Genomic DNA, 26566 nt, shown 5'->3' with positions numbered 1-26566 from the left:
AAGAGCGAGAAAATCGGCAGAGGAGGAAAAGAGGAAGTAAAACATTTAAAAACAGAGGAAAAAGGAGAAAAGCATGGATAAAAAAGACCCTGTAAGAGTTAGCAAAAGTGGAAGGGGGTGTCTGGTGGTGGATGAGGGAGGCAGGAGGTCGAATCAAGCACACAAACTTAGTGTTCGATTACCCCGATCTTCGCCAGTGGCACCGGCAGCATTTGAGAAAAACCTGCGCACCACCACTTATTACTTTACAAATTAAGCACCAGTAAGACTTTTGGCTCGAGAGCTCCCAATGGGTCCAATGAGGAGTGACTAGAAGCTAGTAGTCCCACAAAGGCAAAGACGACCATTGGTTTGAAAACCCAACCAAACCAGTTCGTTCAAGCCTAGAAGCTTGCTTTGTCACTTGGAGGCCGCCCTGTACCAACAGCTTCTATTCTCGGTACCCTGGGTACCGTTTTCAGTTTTTCTTTACTTTTCGCCAAGTACCTTTTGAAAGTTGGCACCAAGCCCAGGGCATGTGATGACACAGGGGAGACATGTCGAAACAGTGGGACCACGTCCATCCCAGTTCAATGCACTGCTTCTTTATCCAATCATCTGCCCCTTCATCCAATCATTTGCTCCTCTGACCTCCATGGAAGAAGGCGATGAGAAATGCTCCAGGGGTACCTGGCCAATGCTCAAGGCAACTGGCATAAGCCCTGTGGCAATCAAGTGTGGAGGTCTGACGCCAGCAGCCCTGTAAACATGGGCATGATCAGAAGTAGTGATAGTAGGGCACCGAAGAAAGGAGCAAAGGCGTGCTTAATTTGAGATGGTGTTTGCCGGTGCTCTGAATCACAAACATTAGTGGGTTTGAAACTCTTGGAAAATACAGCTCGTCTTGTCTTGTAAATAAATGAATTAAAGAAGATGAGTGAGCCATGAAGGCTACGTATAGGGGCAGAGGTGCATGAGTATGTGAGGAAGGAAGTGGAACAAGCCTATTTTCTGCATTTTACTTTCCCTCCGGAGTTCTCACAGGCTGCTAACTCAGGAAACTGGTCTAAATGTAATTTCCACCGCTTCCGAAAGTCTTTCATGATAGATACCCTTGCGCTCCGGGTTAGAATTGTAAACGGTCCCCAACGGGCTCAGGCTCACCTCTCACGCTGGAGTCACAACTTCAGATCTCACCGTACACTCACAGCGGCAAATATCTCACTCTGCACTCGCAGTCGCACCTCTCACACTGCATTCACAGCCACATCTCTCACAGCCTCCACTCACAGGCACATCACTGAACTAGCACTTTCACCTGGCACTCGCACTTAGGCACCATGAGGCAGATTTACAATAGCTGGCGCATCCCTGCATATCAGCAGGGATGTGCCAGTTATTGTGCGCCACAGCTCCGCCACCATGGATGCGCCGCATTTACAATGCGGCGCACCATGGGGCAAAAACGGCCCAGATGTGTGACGCATCTGTGCCGCAAAAGTGGCGCATTGCTGGAGTTGCGTCGCAAGCACGACGCAGCTCCAGCAATGGTATAGGGGGCCCTATCTTGTTAATGCTGCGTCAATCCTTGCGCCTGCTTCAGGCAGGCGCAGGGTTTTGACGCAGCATGGGCCTAAAAGTGACTGAGTGAAATCTTGTAGATTTCACTCAGCCACTTTTAGGAGGCGTTCCTGCGCCGGAACGCCCGCCCCGCGCAGGAAAGCCTACATGTGGCGCAGGGCTTTACAACGTGACGCATCTCCCAGATGCGTCACGTTGTAAATAAGTCGCAACGTGGCGCATGGTTTACGCCGCCGCTGCGTCACAAAAGTGACGCAACGGCGGCGTAAAAGTGACGCAAGGGGCTTGTATATCTGCCCCCTAGTTCCTGCACTGAAATTGAATTTCCCATCTAAGGGACGAGGAGGGCGTGCAGAGGTAATGTTTAAACTAAGCCTCGAAAGGGCTGTCGAGTCCTGCTTGTAGGATGACTTTAAAATACTCAGGCCCCAGCCGCTGCCAGTGGCCTAACAAAATGTGAGAGGGCCCCCCTTGCACGATGTGCAGGGCTTACATCAGTAGGGTCTGAGGTGGGCCCCCTCCGGTATGGGTAAGCCTGGGGGCCCCCCGCACCGCGGGGGCTGCAGGGTCCTTTGTTACGCCCCTGAGTAGGGCCCTGTTTTTCAAGTTACAGGGTCTGTAGGGGGCTTTACGCTTCTCACCGTACATTTGGTGCCCTGTGGGTGCTGGCTGCATTCCGGTGGGCTTGGCTGAATTGCGGGCATCTGGAGCAGGGACATGGATTGGCCGACCACCGCGGAGGTAAGGGTGCTGCCTACCACCAGGATTTGTTGAGACCTGGGGGGATATTCTCAAGAACGTGCGTTAATCATCGCCAAAATAGGTTAACGTAATGTTTCATATTGCCGTCTATTGCGGGAAAATAACTCTGTGTTAACGTCCTATTCGCAACACGGCGGTAATATGCGATAGATTCCCGATAACGCATCAAATGTCCGCGATAGAATCACAGGGACGGCGATAAAAATCTATTCCCGAATGTGAAAAATTTGAAATGGGCCCAACAGCGATAAAAATACAGCGATAAGCAGCGCCATGCATGCAAGTCCCACAAGTCAGGCAGGAAAAAATCACTATAAGAACGGCAGCCAAAAACACAAACAAAACACATACAACTGCGAAGCACTATGGAGGTAGCCGGAGCAAGTACAGAAGACAACCAGAACCCCACAAGCCCCACGGAGGACCAGCCTGGGACCATCATTGGGGAGACGGTGGCAGGAGTTAGGGGACCAGACACTGCACAACAGGACCTGAACCAACAGCAACAGGGTGAGTAACGACCAGGGACTGGGGGGACGGGGGGAGATGGGCACAATGGCACACATGCACAATAAAGTATAGCACATCTGCGGACAAACCATGCCCAAGAGTCACAACTCCGACCAAGAGCCTAATTTACCCAAGTCTGCAACATCTCAACCCTGCATAAGCACAGAAGTGAAAGGCACAACGCCTGAAAGGGATAAGGGCCCACCAAATCAGAGCTAAAGGGGCAGCCCACCCACAATGCAGCACACACACATAAGAATCTGAGCACCTCAACATTGTCAACAATGTGGTACAAACTGCAACACTTTCACTACAGCACAGAGGACACAACTGCTGCCGCTTGTGTGCAGAAAATGCGCATTTGGCATAGCAGGAAACTGTGAGATGACAATGTACAAGTACAATCTCACATCCCTGATGGTGTAGAAATGTCAACTGTCTCGCATCAAATAGGCATCTCCTCACAAACAGTCACAATGCACATTGCCATGCAGTCTGTTAGTAAACTTGTACAATGTGTGAACATACATGTGAGCACAATGTCAATATGAATCTCCCTTTCACATTGCAGAGGGACAATCAACACCTCCTGCAGAGCAGACCCAACAACACAGCACTGATGATGAAGAGGACCTCCCCAACATCGACACTGACGCCCTCCAACAGCTCATGGACAGCTCTGGCACCCCACCCCCATGAGCAGGGCAGCCCAGCTGCATCCAGGAGCTCCCACCCCCTGCACAGATCACACAGCAGGAAGCACCCACCACCACGGCTGTCTCCCAGGACCACCACGACCAACACATGGCCTTCCAACGCTGTGTGTTAGGGTGCCAGGAGGAGATATCTGACCAGCTGCGTGTGGGGTTCGACCTCATGGCAGCTAAACTAGATGCCATACGTGGGTGTCTAAGTCCCATCAGGGACCACTTACAGTACCTAACGGACACGCACTGTCCACTCCATGCTCTCCAACAAGCCATGGCTGACATCGCTGGAGTCATGACTCTGAGCCAAGAACAACTGTCTAGTCAGAGTGGCTCCAGCGATGTCAGCCGGTAGTTCGGACATATAAAGAGAATGATGGAGAAATTGGAGAGGATGCAGGCGGAAAGAATATTTGCCACAGCTGCACACCAGTGAGATGTAGCTGGGATCTTCCATGTCCTGCAGATCCTCTTCATGACATTGCCACCACAAGACCTGGTGCAGATGAATGCTGCTGCTACCATTCCATCCACATCTCTGTGCCACACAGTGCGGCAGACATTGCAACTCTGGCTCCTGATGTGTCACTATCACACAGTGATGCAGACAGAACACCACCATCAACATGTGCGGCCTCTGACACATCAGAGGATGATGATGAGGATGAATCCGGCTTTGTGCTCAGAATGAAGTGGTAGCATTCATATCCGCCATATGGCCGGTTTCAGATTATTTCCACACTCTGCATCATGCCCTGGAATAACCCCTTCCACTGTCCCCCGATACACTCAGCGACACTCACCTTGGACCTAGACATGGACTGCCATATTTTTCTGGTTACCAATGACACAATAATCACACTGCGGACTGAAGTCTTCCACTTCCGCTGAACTTGTGAATCCCTAAAGGACTGTGGCTGGCCCTCCACGGGGCAACAATGTGAAGTGGGGTTTGCATGGCCCTGTACTGCTCCAGCTTCAACCCCAACCACTGAATGTGAATAAAACATTCTAATTCACACAAATGTGTCATGGCTATGATCAATCAAGTATGTAAGTATGGATGAATGTAGGGACAGTGATTCAACAAAAAGATACTCCCTGGGTAATGCTATCAATGCGCATGTATGGCCGTGACCCAGATAGGCAGTGAGACACACATTGTCATTCAAATCAACACTCATCACAGTTGAATACAAGTGAAGGTGCATACACTTTATTAGCATATGCGTGTCAGTAGGGGCAAGATAAGTGCCACTACCTGCAGACCAATGCAGCAGTATGTCAGAATGAGGAACATTGGCAAGCGCCGCTGTCCACTCCGGGGGAGTCCCTCACCTTTCACAGGTGTGTGTCAACCCGCGTTGTTGTCTGCTCATGTAGTCGGAGTCCAGGTGCATGCAGCCATGTCCACTGTTGTCGTGGGATATGTGACCAGATCTCCAAGATGCAACAAGGTGTTGGGACATGTGCAATGGGTTCAAATCAGTTGTGGCTGCAGGTACGTAGTTACTCGTCCATGAAAGCGAATGCAGTTTCGTAGACCATCATTTCCAACAAGAGGTCGTTGTCGACTTCATCAAACAGGACGGCGAGTCCATCCATTAGCAGGTCCGGACAGATGTGCTGCATCCATGCCCTTTCACCAATTAGCACTACAGCCCAATAGGGGAGCGGTTCAATGTGGTCACTGCACACGAGGATTTGTGCAATCTCCCAGGTCTATCTGCCAGCATTTATGCCAAGTTTCCAGGCGTCCCATAAACGGGTATCACGGTGACACTTCTGGTCGTGGTCCAACAGGGGGCGCACACACATGTCAAAATCCAGTTCAGCTACCGTTCTGTTGGATAGGCAGACATCCATGGACCATAGAATATGCACGATCGACAATGCAACACAGGCTGAATGCAGTTGAAGTTGGCAAGGCAGAAGCTTAGCCGGTAACTGATCCGCAGCGCTGCCAATGGCAGTGTCCCCAGTAAATGCAGTATTCGTGCACGGTACAGTTCCACGTGACAGGGGTTGTACATGTGTCTGGGATGTTCGACCATTGCGTTAGTGGCTCTTGTTGAAGCGGAAGTATTCTGACCTGCGCCAGTTCAGTGGATGAAATGTCACATCTTGGATCAATGAGTTGTTTAATGTGCACCGGTTGTATGGCTGGGATGTTGTGGGAGTAAGTGTGATGTCTGTCTGCGCATGTTCACAAGCCTGACAACTACACTGTGATGTTGGCCGTTGAAGGTGGTGGGCTACGTGAGTGTAGGCCTATGGTAAGAATAGGGCAGACACAGATATAGAGGACATGCCTGGCTGAACTGGCGCTGAAAATGTGGCTAGGCATTTGTCTCATGCTGCGGCAATACAGATACACACAACACTTGACATGTATGAACCTGGCCCCCGAGCGGTCTTGCACTCCTTCTTTACTCCGTTTGTGCGAGCCCGCCCTCCTGGTGCATGCTACATTGCAACATTGTCGCTTACAGGGGGGGAAGACTTAGCTACATGTCCAAGCTCTTACCCACTGCCTGAGGTGACATGGTTGAGTCCGCTGTCCACACCACAATGTAATGTGGTAGGGCCGGGGGCCATCATTCATACATCATTCATACATAATGACCACACAGACACACTTGGATAGATAGTGGAAGTGGCTATGGGCACATGTGCCTGGCCCCTTTTTATTACCAGGATAACAGTGATGCCTGTGCTGGATGGGTGTGGGGTGAGTGTGCGCCAGCCCTCAGGGAGTGGTCAGTGCTGGCAACAACTTGAACAGTGAGCACTATTAAAGCGGAAACAGAAAACACCAACATATCACAAACAACTGTGAAGCATCATGGAGGTAGCCAGAGCAAGTACAGAGGTCACCCAATATTCAATCTGAAGGGGCCATGACTTGTGATGCACTGAGGTAGGGGCACCAGAGCTGAGCGTGCTCATGTGAAGAAATTGTCAATGATTGTGTCCCTTTGGGATTTTCCTGCTGCAGCTGAAGTGGGGTGTGTTACACCTGCCTCATCTTCATCATCATCCCAGGTCTTCCACAGTGCCTGAGGTGATATTGTTTCGTCCGCAGTACACAGCACGTAACTCAATCATAATGGGTCCATGAGCTGTGGTGTACAGAGTTAGTGGCACCTGAAGCGCTCAAGGGGGTGTGCAGCCAGTGATGATGCGTCATCCGGGCGGGCCGCACTGGGAGCAATGTCTTTTGCCTACTGAATTCTGCCTCAATAAGGCCACGTGGCGTTGACTTGTGGTGCACAGAGTTAGTGGCACCTGAAGCGCTCAGGGGGTGCGCAGCCAGCAATGATGCGTGGTCCGGGTGGACCGCACTGGTAGGAATGCCTGTTGCCTACTGGACTGGGTCATCTGCAATCGCGACTCTATCTGAATTGTGAGCCCTGCTGACCGCAGTGTAGGTCAAAGGCAGTAGTCAGCACAGACATAATTCCGCGGTGCTGTGCCGCTGGGTTCGCTGGGGGCCTGTGTCGCGGATGCCAGCGATCGGCTGAGGAGGCCGGCAGTCACGGCGGCGGCTTTGTGGCAGGGTGAGGGGCATCGCCTTGGCAGACACGTTGGTCATCTCGGAAGTGAACCACGCCCAGAGCCCCGGCCTATTTATTCACACTCCTGCGCTGGACTGGCATACACCGGACCAGCCCACTCCGCTTGCGCTTACATTGGGGACGACACAGCTACATGACCAAGGTCTTCCCAACTGCCTGAGGTAACATGGTTGCATCCACTGTCCACAACACTACAAACACCAGCAGTATATGTCCACATGGACAGGTCTGTGCTCTGCATACTGAGGTCTGTCCAGCACATCACTGCCACACTTGGCATTGTGTGCATTCTTATTCATGGGTGACTTGCCTCCTTCACACATACTTGGTTCCCACCTCTCTCCACATTCTGCTATTGTGTGGCTGAGGGGCCATGGTGTTTTCGGAACATCTGTTGTCCTGTTCATCGCTGCCTCGGTGGTAGTCGGGGGAAGGGGAGGGGAGGGGAGGGGCGGTCCGGGGGGGCATGGGGGTGGTGGTGGGTGTTGTGAACCCCTTGGGTTTCCGAGCTGCATGGTCAGTGTCTCCATGACATGTGTTGGTCTTCAGATGTGGCTCTGGGCTGGGCTCTCTTTCATACTACAGGTAGTCGTACTGCTTAACACCAGTAAAAGGCAGGTGTTAAATCCCTGCTGCTAACGCGCCTTATGGCCTGTGGTTGGATCGCATCGCAGATATGGCTGATTGTTGAGAATATCGTGAAGTGGTGTTTACATGTATTTTTGCATGGGAACGCCTACTCTGCATATCATTAGCGTTAGTTGTCGCTCTCATCAGTGGCGATGTTTTTTGCGGCAGCTATCACTGGAAAACTTACGTTATTGGCAGTTTGCACCAGCTTGAGAATGGGGTGATAAATATATCGCTACTTTTGCGGCACTAAAGTGCCGATAAATTGGCGATAAGTCCTTGAGATTATGCCCACTGGGATGCAGAAGGAACTGTGGTGGGATAATCTCACCGACATGGTCCGTGTCAGGCAGTGTGGCCATTGCAGCCTCCCAAGCTGACAAGGGATGCAGGAGGGGAGGACTGTGTCGAGGGCAGGAGTGGAAAGTGCTCTGACAATGCGCCCAGTGTAGGCGGGAGGCAGCGCAGCCTCATGGCCCGGTTACCGGCCCTGGTCTCCCTCGATCCTCAGGCTGACTCGGGGTGGGCAGGTCCAACTGCTAACATGCCTCCCCTGAATAGCGGGGGCGTGGCAGGGCCAGAAAGGCTGCAGACTGGCTGGGCCCAGTGAGAAAAGAAGCTGTAGGAAGGGAGGAAGCCCTGGGCACTGTGCCACACGATGGTGCAGCTCCAAAGCAGGGAATAAGGGAGAGCCCAGGAACCAGAGCCCTGCCACCAAAAATCCGAAGGGCTTAAAGGGAATAGCCCCAGGGAGCAGTGAGGACTTTGGGCAGGGTGCTGCATTACAGGACGCTGCAGATTCAGACGACAGTGGGCAGACAGGGACCGGTTCACAGGTCAGCAGGTGGGCAGAAATAGATATTGAGGCACAGATAAGAGAGCAGCGCTGTCCAATAGACCCAAGAACGCTGATCGTGAATGTGCAGGGCCCTGGAGGCTGAGGAGGTGACTGTTGAGCAGGCATAGGCAGACAAGAAGGGTGCAGAGGGAGCGGACAGCAGTGAGGGTGTGGGCCACTGGTCAGGGGTGCCAACCAGGGGTGTTCTGGGTGAGGACAGGCAGTGAGCTTTTGCAGCTTGTGGGTCCGGTGGTGCACACGACCCTCCTGGTTGGGGCAGCCTCGAAGGGGAGGGCCAGGTAAAGTCAGCAATGAAGGCTGTCAGACAGACGGCAATGCCAACGGGGCACATGAGGGCCCGAGATGTTGGCCATAAGAGGTAGGGGAGTCTGCAGCGGCCACCCCTACGATGAGGGATTGCACATTTTGACTCACCCAGGCCCAAGGGCCATGTCAGAGTGCTCATGCACGTATGTGGAGCAGAGCGGTTTGGGACGCGACTGAATGAGTGCAAAGAGGGTGAATGTGAGGATGCTTTGGTGTTGGGCTATGAGAGTGACAATTGGGATGAAGGCAAATTGCATGAGGATGTGGAGATGCCAGTTCAAGGAAGAGATGTGCAACATGTACATCAGTTGATGTCTTGCAGGAGTCACGTGCGAACCAGAGTGGAACCAGGGTGAAGAACCGGGATGGTGAAGTCCGGAGGGAGAAAAGAGGATTGGAGCTGCTGCCTTCAGGTATGGGGGAATGGTGGTCCATATAGGGTTCCGGGGAGCGAAAGAAGGGTGCGACCACATGCTGGTCTGTAGGGGTGGGCAACTGGGCGGTCATGGAGGGGAAGAGCAAAGCAAAAGGGTTCTTGAAGGGAAAGGAGCCGCGTAAACGTGCAGGTGGGAAGAAGGCCACTGAAGGGAAAAGGTGTCAGACAGATAGGTCTGTAGACTCCGAGGGGGTGCAGGGGACGAGGACTTTGAGGATGATAAACACAAGAAAAGACTGCCATACATTTGGCTGGCAATGCAGCTGGGGTCCCACTTATCCGACAAGACAAAAAACTGAATATGTAAGCATGAGTACCTAAATGTCTTTAAACTTTTGCATAGGGACATTCAGGCAAAAGACAGGTCTATGGAAGAAGAGTGGGAACTTACCAGACAGCCCCAAGTGTTGATTAACTTGGAGAACTGGACATCAGCTTTCCTGATATATGTGAGCATATATTGTGAGAAGCATGAGGACAGGGCGATAGCCCGGTTCAAGAATATGGCCATAATTCAGAAGGCTCAAATGCATTTCAGGGGGTTCGTATGGCTAGTTACAATGCAAGGGTGAGGCTGAACCCAGACAAGCCATGAGGGAGATGGACTCTCAACTGTGGATGCAGTGGATGTAGGCCACTCAATCTGCAGCTTTCACTCACACGGCTAGCGTCTTGCCCATTACTTATCTGCCTTTTCAGCCCAAGCCCGTCCCAAAGGAGGTAGGTCCCGAGCCAAAGCCAACGGGATCCAAAGTAGGAGGGTACTGAAATTATACAAAGGGGATCTGTTCCCGTCTGTAGGAGAGTAGGATCTGCACTTGTGTTGCCCCCACTTTTTTCTGATGTATACACTGGTTTCTGGCTATAGTCTGGCTGGGTCCCTGCTAATCAGGGCCCCAGTCTAACTGATCTCTCTAAACAACTTGGTTTGCATATTAGATGTACTAGTGATTGGATACTGTGGTACCTTATGAGCCCCTAGTTTATGGTACCTTAGGTACCTAGGGCATTGGTACTTCACAGGCCTACCAGGGGCTGCAGCATGTATTATGCCACCCCTGGGAAGCATTTACAATCTGACACCACAGGCCTGCTACTGCAGCCTGTGTGAGGTAGTGTTAGCACTCCTCACTGAGGTATAGGTTCCTATATCTCACCATACACACACATATAAACCTATCAGTCACCCCTATGGTAGGCCCTATCAATCCCAAGGGCAGGGTGCTTGGTTTACTATGTGAGGGGGTGCTTCTGCCTGAGCAGGACCCCTCTGCAGCTGGCAGAGTCTATTCTCTACTGCTGTTTGTGGATGCGGTTAAACCATATACTCTTAAGTGCATTATAACCTCGCGGTAAATGTTAACTTTGGAATGACTGCATCAAAACATGTCGTGTTTGGTGTCAAACAACTTGGAATCCTACCCCCACACCAGTAACTGGTGTGGGAGTAGGATCCCACCCATCTAGAGGGGACAACATGTACCCACTGTCCTACACGGTAGAAATCTTTCAGAGCCCTGGCATCACAAAACGGATGCCACCAGCACACACACCGGGCTGCCCTCCTGCTGCTGACCGAAACTCACAGTGGAGGGAGCCCAACAAAGGGTTTCCTGTCACAGGGAGGTGTCACCACCTCCCAGACAGGATTTAGTGTATTGGAGCTGGGTGGCTGCACTCTTAGAGTCCTTTGAAGTCCTGCACTGGGGGAGCAGTAGGCTCCTCTGTGCATATGCCAGCTCAAACCGGTTCAGGGGCTACCTGCCCCTGCTCTGGCGTGAAACTGGACAAAGTGAAGTGGGTGTAACCACCCACTACCCTGACCCTCCTAGAGGAGGGGTCATAGAGTTAGTCCCTCCCATCTTTCCACTATAAGATACCAAAGCTTGCCAATGCAACTTAGATTACACCTGAACGACACTCTACATAGAAGAATCCTAGCCCTTCGACGCTCCACTATCTCTGAAAGACTGAAGAATCTCCCTTGGAGTCAAGGAGTGACTCCCCTGCTTGGCAGGCACCAAAACTCTTCGACAATGGTTGCAAACTTTACCGCTCTCGCCGGAGCCTGAAGTCCCTGCATCCCCTGAAGTGGATTTCCTGACCTCTCGACGGCCATTTTGAGTCCCCAGCGAAGCTGTGGCATCTGGACCCCACGAGTGACGAGGAACAGCAATACCAGGGAACCGTGCACTAATTTCGAGTGCAAGCCCTAATCTACGTCCAACGAAGTTGTGCTTTGGACCACTTATTGTCCAAGTACCTAGCAGGTCTAGTACCGAAATTCAGCAGCCTACCCCGTCCCGAGTGACCGTGGGCTGTTGTTAAACTTTTCCTGCAAAGGCGTCTTTGCGGTTGCTTGCCCGTTGGCTAGTAACTCACCTGAAGACTTCCACATCAACTTCAAGTGCTCGCCTGGTTGCTCTGGGCCTGCCCTCACTTACGCTTGCTGGGTAAGTCCATCAAACCTTGCTGGTCTGCACTATTGCCAACCTTCACTCTACACAAGACTTGCAGCAGACGTTGGGGGACCTCCCGAATCCAGCTGCTGGTCATCGTCGACCCTTCCTGGACCTCGTGAGCGAAGAGACAAAACACCATCATCGATCTGAAGAGACGCGACAGCTGTGGTCATCCATCTTGCTGGCCACCGGTCACTGGCAAGTGACTCTGAACTCTGTCCCCTCAATTTCTAGGTCTTCTGCAACTCCAATCCATCTTCGGATTCCAGCGGACACCTCTCCAGTCGTCACAAGCAGCAAGTCTTCAAGGATCTCCATTGAAAACAGCATTGCGACCCGACACCAAAGGACACCTATGCACCCGGCTTCCCTGGGTGAGGTAACTCGTGCACTCCGGTGCCCAAGTGTGTGTTGGCTCTCAAAATACTTACCCTGTAAGTTGCTTGCTTGTTGACTTTTGCGAAGTGCCCTAAAACTGTAAAATTCAAACCGCGACATTTGCCATTGAAACGCATTGAAAACCCGTGTGTGTGTTTAGACACTGCACGTGTCTCCTGTGGGCTGATTACTTACCTGCTAACACTGCAGAAGTGAAGCCCCAGCGATTCCCAAGGCCCTAGGCCTCTTCATTTTGCAAGTCGAGTTTGTTAACCCATTATTTTAGTATATGGTCTGGTACGCCCCTAGGGCTACAGCCATATTTGTGCTTAATTTATTGAGAACTGTTGATCTTTTGAATGTTTACCTGGCTCTAATCTCATAAAGAGATTAGTAGAGTATATTTAGAAATATATACATATATATTTGATATATATACCTGTGTGGTGTCTTTTCATTTGGTAATTCAAGAGATTATAAGGTAAAACAAGCTGCTTTACATTCCTCAGAGACTTAGCCTGAAGGCTGCTCTCCACAGCTACCACTAGGATAGCTTTCTTTAAAAGGTTGTCTTTAAACCTATCTACCAAGAGTCGAATTGGACTGGTGCAAGGTGGCCACTATAACTAGTGACCAGCATATGCCAGGCCAACTTCTCACATTGGTGGGCAGCGTGTGGGATTCCAGCTTGCCATTGTTTTACCAGAAAATCTCTATTTTAATTACTAACTGAAAACCACTAAAGGTACTCAAGGTACATATAAAGTCAAGCTAGTATCAATAAGTTCTACTGAACTTAGAGCTGTTTGTGAAGGGATAAGCACACCCTTGCTACAGCTCAAGCTAGGTCCAGTAGGCCTCAACTAGTGTAGGTAGTACAACACTGCACAACACTAGTATGTCTCACCAGGGTGGAGCCAGTGGGTCCACCCCATCTCAGTACAAAGATATAGCCTACACTGAACTGAAGGCCTTATGCTTTGAAAGACAACTGAGGGTGGGCAGGAGTCCCTCATCACAACACCTGATAGATCTGTTAGTAGCAGATGACCTGAGACAAGCTCTAGGAGCAAGTGGGTCTGCATCAGGGGGTGGTTCAAACATAATCTCTGGGTCTGATGATGAAAATCAAGATGACCTGGAGTCTGTGGTTGAAGGGCCAGACCCAGAGGGGTCTGAAAGGAACAGAGGAATTCTCCATAAGAGAGCTGACAGAATGGGAGAAAGGACCAGGTCCCCTTCAAGGGAATCTGACCATTCATACCACTCTGGAAGAGAATCTGTTCACCAGAGGAACTCCAACTTTCCCAGGGAGTCCTTCTCTGAAAGAAGGTTCAAGATGCTCCAGTATGAGGAAGCTAGGCTTGCCCTCAGAACCAAGCAATTGGCCTTAGATAGGGAAGCCTTCGAGCTACAAAGAACTTCTAAGAAGGAGGGGTTAGATACCCCTGGTGGCAGCAACAGTGTCCCTAGAGGCAGAGATTACATGCCAGATCATATGAACCTGTCCAAGGTTGTTCCTCCCTACCAGAGTGGGGATGATATCCACAAATGGATAACTGCTATGGAGAGGGCCTGTAAAGTTCAACAGGTCCCCCAGAAACAGTGGGCAGCAATCTTGTGGCTCTCCTTTTCAGACAAAGGGAGAGACAAGCTCCTCACTGTTAGAGAAGAGGATGCTAATGATTATGAAGCCCCGAAGAGTGCTTTGATAGATGGGTTTCACTTAACCCCTGAACAGTACAGGTTGAAGTTCTGAGACACCCTGAAAGCACAGACTCAGGATTGGACTGACTTTGTTGATTGTGCAACCAAGGCTCTAGAAGGTTGGCTGGTGGGTAGTAGAGTAACTGATTTTAGGGGATTGTACAATCTTATAATGAGAGAACAGATCCTTAATAATTGCCAGAACCAGTTGTTGCATCAGTACCTGGTGGACTCTGATCTGACCTCTCCCCAAGAATTGGGAAAGAAGGCAGACAAATGGGTCAGAACCAGGGTGAGGCAGAAAATCCAGAACCAAGGTGGTGACACTAAGAAGCAAGATCCTAAAGGCTCAGAGTAAGGTGGGGATAAATCTAAAGATCAGAAGTCTTCACAAGGGCCCCAAAAATCTGCATCTGGTGGGGAGTCACAATCTGCAAAGGGAAAAGGCCAAAAGAAACCCTGGTGCAAATTCTGTAAACAGAAAGGGCACTGGACATCTGACTGTACAAAGTCCAAAGACCAAACCACCACCACTCCAGCCCCTAAGGCAACTGTTCCCCCTAGTGCAGCCAGTGGTGGAGGTAATACTCAGAATAAGGGTGTAGTAGGGTTGACCCTGGGTTCTGATGTGGACTCTGGCCTAGTAAGAGTACCAAAACAGGCGATGCTAGTTTGTGAGGGAGACCTTGATATGTCCTTCCTAGTGAGCCCCAGTAATCTGGGCAAATACAAACAGCAGCCTATCATAAATGGCAAACAGGCTTTGGCATTTAGGGACACAGGTGCTAGTGTCACCATGGTGGCAGAGGACCTAGTGGACCCTACACAGATCATCCTAGGTGAAATGTACCAGGTAACCAATGCAAGCAACACCAGGACCAACCACAGCCTGGCAGTTGTGAATTTCTCCTGGGGAGGGGTAACTGGCCTCAAAAAAAGGTAGTAGTCAGTGCAGACCTCCCAGTAGGATGTTTGTTGGGCAATGATCTGGAGACTTCAGCCTGGTCTGAAGTAGAATTATGGACTCATCCTGAGATGTTGGGCATACCTGCAGAGGTATTTGCTGTGACCAGGTCACAAGCCAAAATGCATAAAGCTGAACCAGCTCTTGATCCTGAAACTATGGACCAGGTGCTACCCAAGAGGAGGAGCAGTAGGGTTAAGGCTGGGCCTTCCCCTCTGTCTCAGATCTCAGATTCCCCTCCTGAGGGAGGAGAAGCAGAGCCTGTAGAAGGAACTGCCCCAGAGGAACTTGAGCCTGGTCAGGTTGAGTTCTTGGGGGTGGGGGGCCCTTCCAGGGAAGATGTGAGCAAAGAGCAACAGTGCTGCCCCACTCTTGAACCCCTCAGACAGCAGGCTGCTGCTGAGGCTGCTGGGAGTGCTAGTGGGTCCCATAAGGTTTATTGGGATGAGGGGCTCCTATATTCTGAGGCTAGAGATCCTACCCCTGGAGCCACCAGGAGGCTGGTAATTCCTCAGAAGTTTAGGGGGTTCCTCTTGACCCTAGCACATGATATCCCATTGGCAGGTCACTTGGGCCAAAACAAGACCTGGGACAGGCTTGTACCACATTTTCATTGGCCACACATGTCTGAGGACACAAAGGAGTTTTGTCGCTCCTGTGTCACTTGTCAAGCCAGTGGCAAGACAGGTGGCACCACAAAGGCCCCCCTGATATCACTACCTGTGGTGGGGGTTCCCTTTGAAAGGGTAGGGATTGACGTTGTTGGTCCCCTTGACCCACCAACAGCATCTGGGCACAGATTTATACTGGTGGTAGTGGATCATGCCACCAGGTATCCAGAAGCTATACCCCTAAGGACTACCACAGCTCCTGTGGTAGCAAGAGCCCTCATTGGAGTTTTCTCCAGAGTGGGTTTCCCAAAGGAGGTCATCTCTGACAGAGGTTCTAACTTTATGTCAGGATATCTAACTGCAATGTGGAAGGAGTGTGGTGTAAACTACAAATTCACTACTCCCGATAACCCACAATGCAATGGGTTAGTTGAGAGATTCAACAAAACCCTAAAGGGAATGATTAAAGGACTCCCAGAGAAGCTTAGGCGAAAATGGGACCCCCTCAGAAGGGGGTTGGCTACAGCCCTTTTGAACTTCTGTTTGGGCACCCTGTTAGAGGACCATTATGTCTGGTGAAGGAGGGATGGGAGTTACCTCTCAAACCTCCCAAACAAGATGTAGTGGACTATGTACTTGGTCTCTGCTCCAGGATGGCAGAGTACATGAAGAAGGCCAGTAAAAACCTTGAGGCAAGCCAAGAACTCCAAAAAGCTTGGCATGACCAAAAGGCTGTCTTGACTGTTTACCAGCCAGGCCAGAAAGTGTGGGTGTTGGAGCCTGTGGACCCAGCAGCTCTCCAGGACAAATGGAGTGGCCCCCATACAATTGTTGAAAAGAAGGGAGAGGTCACCTACTTGGTAGATCTGGGCACTCCCAGGAGCCCCCTTAGGGTGCTCCATGTCAACAGACTTAAGGCATATGTGGACAGGGCTGACATGAGCTTGCTCATGGCAACTGATGAGGACCAGGAGGAGGAGAGTGACCCTCTCCCTGACCTGCTCTCACAGAACCCTGATGATGGGTCAGTTGATGGTGTTGCTTTGGCAAGCAGCCTCACTGAACATCAACAAACTGAATGTAGACAAGTGCTACACCAGTTTAGACATATGTTTAGCCTGACCCCAAGTCAGACTTCCTAGTGCACCCATGAGGTGGACACTGGAGACAGTCTTCCTGTAAAGAGTAAAATCTACAGGCAACCTGACCATGTCAGGGACTGTATCAGGACTGAAGTCCAGAAAATGTTGGAGCTAGGTGTTATTGAGCCCTCAGATAGCCCTTGGGCTAGCCCAGTAGTCCTTGTCCCAAAACCTCACACCCAGGGCGGTAAGAAAGAGATGAGGTTTTGTGTTGACTACAGGGGCCTAAATGCAGTCACCGGGACTGATGCCTACCCAATACCAAGGCCAGATGAACTAATAGACACTTTGGCCTCTGCCAAATATCTCAGTACATTTGACCTTACAACAGGCTATTGGCAAATCAAGTTAGCTGATGATGCCAAGGCTAAAACAGCATTTTCGACCCCTGGTGGGCACTATCACTTTGTGGTAATGCACTTTGGTTTGAAGAATGCACCTGCCACATTTCAGAGGTTGGTGAATAAAGTTCTGACTGGTATGGAAACCTATTGCTCAGCAAATCTTGATGATATTGCTGTCTATAGTTCGACCTGGCAGGATCACCTGGTCCACCTCAGGAATGTACTGGAGGCCCTGCAGAAAGCAGGCCTCACTATCAAGGCCACTATGTGCCTGATAGGGCAGAGTCAGGTTGTGTACCTGGGCCACCTTGTAGGTGGAGGCCAGGTTCAACCATTGCAGAGCAAGATCCAGACCATAATGGACTGGGTAGCTCCAACCACCCAGACACAGGTGAGAGCCTTCTTGGGCCTGACTGCGTATTACAGGAGGTTTGTTAAGGGATATGGATCTATACTGACCCCTTAAATGATCTTACCTCCAAGAAAATGTCAAAAAAGGTTCAGTGGACAGCTAGCTGTCAAAAGGCATTTGATGACCTCAAGCAGGCAATGTGCACTGCCCCCATCTTACAGAGTCCAGATTACAAAAAGAAGTTCATTGTCCAAACAGATGCTTCAGAGCTGGGTGTGGGAGCTGTACTGTCTCAACTTAATGATGAAGGTCAAAACCAGCCAGTAGCTTTCATAAGCAGAAGGCTGACCCCTAGAGAGAAACGTTGGTCAGCCATTGAGAGGGAGGCCTTTGCTGTGGTGTGGGCCCTGAAGAAGCTGAGGCCATACTTGTTTGGCACTCACTTCATAGTTCAGACTGACCATAAGCCCCTCCTTTGGCTCAAACAGATGAAAGGTGAAAATCCTAAACTGCTCAGGTGGTCCATTTCCCTACAGGGGATGGACTATACAGTGGAACATAGACCTGGGACCCAACATGCCAATGCAGATGGACTCTCAAGGTATTTCCACTCAGAACATGAAGACTCAACTGGTCAAGGTTAGTTTAATGTCCCTGCGTTTGGGGGGGGGGTTGTGTAGGAGAGTAGGATCTGCACTTGTGTTGCCCCCACTTTTTTTCTGATGTATACACTGGTTTCTGGCTATAGTCTGGCTGGGTCCCTGCTAATCAGGGCCCCAGTCTAACTGATCTCTCTAAACAACTTGGTGTGCATATTAGATGCACTAGTGATTGGATACTGTGGTACCTAGTATATGGTACCTTAGGTACCTAGGGCATTGGTACTTCACAGGCCTACCAGGGGCTGCAGCATGTATTATGCCACCCCTGGGAAGCATTCACAATCTGACACCACAGGCCTGCTACTGCAGCCTGTGTGAGGTAATGTTAGCACTCCTAACTGAGGTATAGGTTCCTATATCTCACCATACACACACATATAAACCTATCAGTCAACCCTATGGTAGGCCCTATCAATCCCAAGGGCAGGGTGCTTGGTTTACTATGTGAGGGGGTGCTTCTGCCTGAGCAGAACCCCTCTGCAGCTGGCAGAGTCTATTCTCTGCTGCTCTTTGTGGATGCGGTTAAACCATATACTCTTAAGTGCATTATAACCTCGTGGTAAATGCTAACTTTGGAATGACTGCATCAAAACATGTCGTGTTTGGTGTCAAACAACTGGTGTGGGAGTAGGATCCCACCCTTCTAGAGAGGACGACATGTAACCACTGTACTACACGGTAGAAATCTTTCAGAGCCCTGGCATCACAAAATGGATGCCACCAGCCCAGACACCGGGCTGCCCTCCTGCTGCTGACCGAAACTCGCAGTGGAGGGAGCCCAACAAAGGGTTTCCTGTCACAGGGAGGTGTCACCACCTCCCAGACAGGATTTATTGTATTGGAGCTGGGTGGGTGCACTCTTAGAGTGCTTTGAAGTCCTGCACTGGGGGAGCAGTAGGCTCCTCTGTGCATATGCCAGTTCAAACTAGTTCAGGGGCTACCTGCCCCTGCTCTGGCGCGAAACTGGACAAAGGGAAGTGGGTGTTACCACCCACTACCCTGACCCTCCTAGAGGAGGGGTCATAGAGCTAGTCCCTCCCATCTTTCCACTATAAGATACCAAAGCTTGCCAATGCAACTTAGATGACACCTGGACGACGCTCTACATAGAAGAATCCTGGCCCTTCGACGTTCCACTATCTCTGGAAGACTGAAGAATCTCCCTTGGAGTCAAGGAGTGACTCCCCTGCTTGGCAGGCACCAAAACTCTTCGACAATGGTTGCAAACTTTACCGCTCCCGCCGTAGCCCGAAGTCCCTGCATCACCTGAAGCAGATTTCCTGACCTGCCGACGGCCATTTTGAGTCCCCAGCGAAGCTGTGGCATCTGGACCCCATGAGTGATGAGGAACAGCAATACCAGGGAACCATGCACTGATTTCGAGTGCAAGCCCTAATCTACGTCCAACAAAGTTGTGCTTTGGACCACTTGTTGTCCAAGTCCCTAGCAGGTCTAGTACTTAAATTCAGCAGCCTACCCCGTCCCGAGTGACCGTGGGCTGTTGTTAAACTTTTCCTGCAAAGGCATCTTTGCAGTTGCTTGCCCGTTGGCTAGTAACTCACCTGAAGACTTCCACATCAACTTCAAGGGCTCGACTGGTTGCTCTGGGCCTGCCCTCACTTACCCTCGCTGGGTAAGTCCATCAGACCTTGCTGATTTGCACCATTGCCAATCTTTACTCTACACAAGACTTGCGGTTGCCAAGGCTTGTTGGCTCCAATCCGGGTGCGGACAACGTCGGCAGCTGCAGACTTTGTGGGACCTCCTGAATCCGGCTGCTGGTCATCGTCGACCCTTCCTGGACCTCGTGAGCGAAGAGACAAAACACCATCATCGACCTGAAGAGACGCGACAGCTGTGGTCATCCATCTTGCTGGCCACCGGTCACTAGCAAATGACTCTGAACTCTGTCCCCTCAATTTCTAGGTCTTCTGCAACTCCAATCCATCTTCGGATTCCAGCGGACACCTCTCCAGTCGTCACAAGCAGCAAGTCTTCAAGGATCTCCATTGAAAACAGCATCGCGACCCGACACCAAAGGACACCTATGCACCCGGCTTCCCTGGGTGAGGTAAATCGTGCACTCCGGTGCCCAAGTGTGTGTTGGCTCTCGAAATACTTACCCTGTAAGTTGCTTGCTTGTTGACTTTTGCGAAGTGCCCTAAAACTGTAAAATACAAACCACGACATTTGCCATTGAAACGCATTGAAAACCCGCGTGTGTGTTTAGACACTGCACGCGTCTCCTGTGGGCTGATTACTTACCTGCTAACACTGCAGAAGTGAAGCCCCAGCGATTCCCAAGGCCCTAGGCCTCTTCATTTTGCAAGTCGAGTTTGTTAACCCATTATTTTAGTATATGGTCTGGTACGCCCCTCGGGCTACAGCCATATTTGTGCTTAATTTATTGAGAACTGTTGATCTTTTGAATGTTTACCTGGCTCTAATCTCATGAAGAGATTAGTAGAGTATATTTAGAAATAAATACATATATATTTGATATATATACCTGTGTGGTGTCTTTTCATTTGGTAATTCAAGAGATTATAAGGTAAAACAAGCTGCTTTACATTCCTCAGAGTCTTAGCCTGAAGGCTGCTCTCCACAGCTACCACTAGGATAGCTTTCTTTAAAAGGTTGTCTTTAAACCTATCTACCAAGAGTCGAATTGGACTGGTGCAAGGTGGCCACTATAACTAGTGACCAGCATATGCCAGGCCAACTTCTCACACCGTCACCCATGCAAGTTCAAGCCTGAGTGTTCAAAATGAGTGTTCCCATTACCCAGTGTTTCACCCTGATCAGCCCAGCTGAACAGTGGAAAGCATCATGGGGAGGGCCAACAAGGGCACTCTGGGGCAAAAGGCAGCTACTCCCATTAACGTTGATGCCATACAGCCTTGGACTGCTGTCTATCCTGAACGGCAGGAGGCTTTGAGGCTTGAGTGGGGTTTCTTGGAAGGTTTTAGGATTGGGTACCAGGGGCTTAGGGGCTGACAATTTGTGATTGGCGAAAGAATTTCCAGAAGTGGTGGGGGCAAAGCTAGCCAAGGAAGTGGCAGAGGGGAAAATAGCAGGGCCTTGAACTGAGTGGCCCATTGCAGACTTGATTGTGTTTCCCTTGGGGGTGGTGCCTAAGAAGGTGGCAGGGAAATTCCTGCTCATTCATTTGTCATGGCCTGAGGGAGCCTCTGTAAATGACCACATTGCGGAGGAGAATTCTAGGGTGCTGTACACATCGGTGGATGATTCTGTGGGTTTGGTGTGAAGGTGTGGTCAAGAGGTCTAGCTGGCAAAATGTGACATTAAGTCAGTGTTTAGGTTGCTTCCTATTCATCCCAATGATTTTCCATCATTGGGCATGCAGTTTGGCAGGGCTGTCTATGTTGACAAGGTGTTACCGATGGGTTGTGCCATTTCCTTTGCATTGTTCAAAGCTTTCAGTACCTTCCCACAATGGGTTTCCACGAAATCTAGTGGCAATCTGGAGGTGTCTCACTATTTGGATGATTTTTTGTTACATGATAAAATGCAATGAAAATCTCATGAACCTACGCTTTTAGCGTGAAAGGTCGATTTCCTGCATGTTGTGGCTTAATTCAAGTGAGGGCACGCTTTACTAAAGGAAGTCTTGCAAAGTAGTTTCAGGAACTTGTTCAAGCAGAAAATACCTCTCTGGGAGAGATATTCTGTGTGAACCTGTCTCCCCATGTAAATTATGCAAAATTACAGAATATGAAATTAAGAGAAATTTGGTGAATTTTGCATAATGTGACTTTCTAAAATTTCACCCCGTTCACTGTCATAATCCAGATTTCACCCATACTTGGTCAACACACATTTAAAAAAGCCTTGTTCTATCTAACCTGCAAACCGTAGAATAGATTTCATTTTCATCAGGAACAGCTTGCAACGCTATTCCCTATTCGATCCCTTAGTCAATGCTCTTATTCCGGGTAAGAGGAGTAGAGCAGTTGACAACAGAAATAAAAGAATTGGAAAAACCTATGATATCAATATGCCAAAACTTTACAGGGGTTAAACCAACCACTTGCGCATCCTTGTCCTTTCAGATCTAGCACCCCTTCCAGGACACTACAGACTTGTAAAATCCTAGTGCATAGTGACATGTTGAACCATTTAATCTTCAAGTTGGTACTGAAGGTGATCAAACCTTCTGCTGGTGTGTAGGCTCTTGGTAATTATATGGGCCAACTATGCCCCATTGTATACAGAGAACACATATTAGAACATTTGGCATTATGTAGTTTGAAGAATCTCCCCTAATGGTTTAAACATTTTTTACATCCGTATTTTAGGTTAGACCTCTCCCTCATGTTGGGCCCAAAAACTTTCTTATTAGAATATTGGAAAAGACCTTCTATGTACCATAGAGGTACATGGTCTTTATTTATCAAAAATAAGGGTGTCCAAATTTTATCTAAACCTTTGCTCATGATACCCACATTGAATTATCATTAAATGATCTATATTGGAATTATTCATATAGTCTGTGGCTAACCTAGAAACATGGTCCAGATGCTGACGTGGGTCTAACCCCTCTGGACCAACTTTGGACACACTTGGGAGCAGATTTACAATATCTGGCGCATCCCTGCATATCAGCAGGGATGCGCCAGTTATTGTGCGTCACGGCTCCGCCACCATGGATGCGCCGCATTTACAATGCGGCGCACCATAGGGAAAAAACGGACAGATGCGTGACGCATCAGTGCCGTAAAGGGGGCGCATTGCTGGAGTTGCGTCGCAAGCGCGACGCAGCTCCAGCAAGGCTCCGGGGTGCCCTACCTTTGAAATGCTGCATCAATCCTTACGCCTGCTTCAAGCAGGCGCAGGGTTTTGACGCAGCATGAGCTTAAAAGTGACTAAGTGAAATCTTGTAGATTTCACTCAGCCAATTTTAGGAGGCGTTCCTGCGCCGGAACACCCCCCGCGCCGGAAAGCCTACTTCTGGCGTAGGGCTTTACAACGTGACGCATCTCCCAGATGCGTCACGTTGTAAATACCCCGCAGCATGGCGCTGGTTTTGCGCCGCCGCTGAGCCACAAAAGTGACGCAACGGCGGCGTAAAAGAGGCGCAAGGGGCTTGGAAATCTGCCCCTTGGTTTCTAACTTTGTATATAAACTATGTAATCCTTAGATCAAGATGCAATGCAGAGTAGAATCCCATTTTTTTCATCCTTTAGCCAGAGCCTTGAGAAATCTAAATGCTAAATTCAGACTGGGCCTTTCCTGCGGCTGACTACATGTTATGATGGTAGCCCCATTGCTTTCCTGGTATTATCTCAATGGAAGAAGCTATCACTTTATTTGTTCTGTTCAAAACCAAACCATGTTATTGTTGATCACATTCACTGCATTGAATGCTATGGTTTAAATAGTTTGTAGGGGACAGGTATGCACTTCTAATTGCTTTTAGGTTTAAATATGTTACAATAAACGGGTTGTTCATAAAATTACCTCTGTGGAATCTAGAAAGGCCTAAGCAAACTTACTACAAGGAATAGATCTTTGGAGGCTCCATTGCAAAACGCGTTCTATCATTGTCTATATGTGCATTGGTTTTAGTTCCACTTAATGCGGCATTTAGTGGTCAAGATGGTGATGTCGGTTTTCTTGGACTCGTGGCACACTTAGCGGAGGTTTACCAACAGGTCCTCTTGACTGCCACAGTCAGCAGACAGCAATATCATCCGAGTATGCCACACTGAATTCCCCCATTCAGGACAGTATATGATTGATTATTCTATTAAAGGTGTCAGGAGCATAAATTAATCCAAATGGATGACTTTAAACTGGTAATGGCCTTCTGAGGAAGACCAGCATGTCTGTTCAGGAAATCAATCACTCGTGAAGTCAACAGCAATGTAAAGGCAGAGAGTCACTAATGTGTCTACGACCTCTTGTGTTCCACGAATGCACCTCCTTGCCCTGTTAGTCATTCACTAGAGTCACTTGAATTCTTCATATTAAATGTGAGACTGATGTTGAAAGTGGTCAACATGAAGTATTGGCAATGACACTAATAATTCTGGTTGATGATTTTCACAAAAATATTAATATTTTCAAGGATGGTTTCATTTAGATATGCAATTTTTTTTTATACCGAAATGAGAAGGGACTGGGATTTAGAGGTAGGCAAGGCTGCATTGTATATGATGGTCTCTGTGTTGAGCTCTGCCTTGGTGGAAAATGTTACCTATGGACTCACACATGAAGAAGTTGTGACACTCTGTTCAGTCCTTCGGAGAGCTGGTTCCAAGTGATGTCTGCCACGCCCTTGGAACAGTATCTGCTGTATCACCATGTTGTTTTCTAATCCTTTGCACTTGCATCTGATTCTGCGCGAGGCCAATACCCGATTAGGGATCAAAACTCGATAATATCACAGAACAATGGCCCATACACATTCACCCAAATCCCTGATGACCTGGGGTCAATTTATATATGTTCAATTTCTTTCCTTCTAAAATCCATGTATGTAATTTCAAAACACTTATCTAACTCATACATTAACTTTCCTGCTACTTGGTCGATGAACCAATTAGTTGAATAGTTGATGGTAATGATAGCACTTATCTAACTAACTATCCAGTCAGCTAAATAATCACAGACTCTTGATAGGGTTAATAATGTTTTATCTCAATATGATCAATAAATGGTAAAATGCTCAATGCATACAGTCACAGGTGCAAACAATGAACTTACAAAGGGAGAGATAAACATCAGCAACTCAGATAAAGACAAATACATCAATAACATAATGACATTGCGCATGAAGGAGTGGATAGATTAAGAGACATCAGATCCAGCAAAAATCAAATGCGAAACAATAATACATCAGGCGAAGGGGATAGATGAAGAGATATAAGCTTCATCTAAATAATACGTTTCAATGCGCCTATGAAGGAGTGGATAGGTGAAGAGACAAAAAATTCAGAGACAAAAATACATTAGCAAGCAAGAACGAGTCAGAATAATACCAACCCAAAGGATCTGAAGAAAACCACCCCTCTGGCCAAAGTGATGGTGGGGGTTCCCTGAATAGAGTCAGGGAACAAAGATTACAGGGACAGGAACGGGACAGCTGCACACCGATGAACCGTGACGCATCACCCCTCTCGAACAGCTATCTGGAAAACGCGCTCTCTAATCAAACCCCCAAAAGCACCCCCGTTATACCCTAAAACCTACATGTCCATCCCACATCAGTTGAAACATTTGACTAAACTCGACAGCGGATTGGTGGAATTAGGAGGTGGTGGGTCACACCACTGTGTTCTCATTTAGAGTTTGGGGTTATTCATTGTTCTACATCCATTCCCATGATTTCATAATTGTTCGATTTACACGATTTATTCATGTTGCAATTGCACATAATTTTAGGCAATGTCCGCGGAAGGAGTCCTTTTTGTCCCACTTTCAAACATATCCCTTGGCAGACGATCATCACATTGGCCTTCACCCTTGCGCTTCTTCTGCTGTGCTCAGCGCTTCGGTGTGTCTTTGACAGCTCAGTTTCTCTCATTTATCCTGCCCCTCCCTTCTTCGGCTAAGTTAAGGGAAAACGGCGTCTCATCCAGCCCACTATAGTAAAAGGAAAATGAACATTCATTAATTATATAATAATGTAGTTTTCACTGTTTACCACCAACCCTTGCACTATTCACTGTTAGTTTTTTCCTAGCAGAGCTTTAAGCAGAAAGCAGCATTAATTATTATTTCAAAGCAAGATGCAACATGCAACTAAGAAATGTACATGCGGCCTAGTCATGCATTATTTTCTCATTTCCTTTTGAGCACAATGTAAATACGGTTTTGGTTCTTTCATATATTATTTCATGTTAGTGCATGCATGAGCAAAGCAACTTTCCCTCGTGTTTATGTAAGGTGCACGTTAGTTTTCTATTACTAGTTACTGTTAGTACGTATTATGGGGGTATTCATTCAAGCATGTTTATCTTTGCGAAATCCTGCTCCATCACATCCAAGCCAACAATGTTTACCAACTTTCTAATGTTACACTATTAAATTCAGCAGGTGGTGATGTAGCTCACCAAAATAGTTCATAAAATGTGTTCTGAAACTACAAGGGTAAGAAAATCCTGATGTTTTACACTATGCATCCTCTTATCCAGCCATCAAGGTTAGATTCTAGATTTTTAGGTTAATCTGGCAAATGGACATCTTCCTACTCTAGGTAAAAAGCAGCCAGTTGATAGAAGTTACTTGGAGTCCCCTACTCCTATGCCGCATCCACATTGGGCCAATCTGATCTACCCATTCTGTAAGCGCAATCCAGTTTATCAAATGTGCAGCCACACAAATCGGTGTTTTTGAGAAAAGAGACAAGCTCCAACGTGTTACAGGGCCTTACCAGTGATATGAAAGACTCCTTAAAGTAAACTAGAGTCCGGGAACATAGCTTAGGAATCAGTCCACTCAGGAGCTTGTGTAGTCTTTAACATAGAGAAGGTTCTAGAGCTGGCTCAACTTGTTTCACACAATGTTATGTTAACTGTTATTTCTATAGCGCGTAATCTACAACAGGTCTCTTAGCGCTTAGAGAGAGTGG

The sequence above is a fragment of the Triturus cristatus genome, chromosome 7 (assembly GCF_964204655.1).
Source record: "Triturus cristatus chromosome 7, aTriCri1.1, whole genome shotgun sequence".
Taxonomy (NCBI): domain Eukaryota; kingdom Metazoa; phylum Chordata; class Amphibia; order Caudata; family Salamandridae; genus Triturus; species Triturus cristatus.
This window is presented reverse-complemented; position numbering follows the sequence as displayed.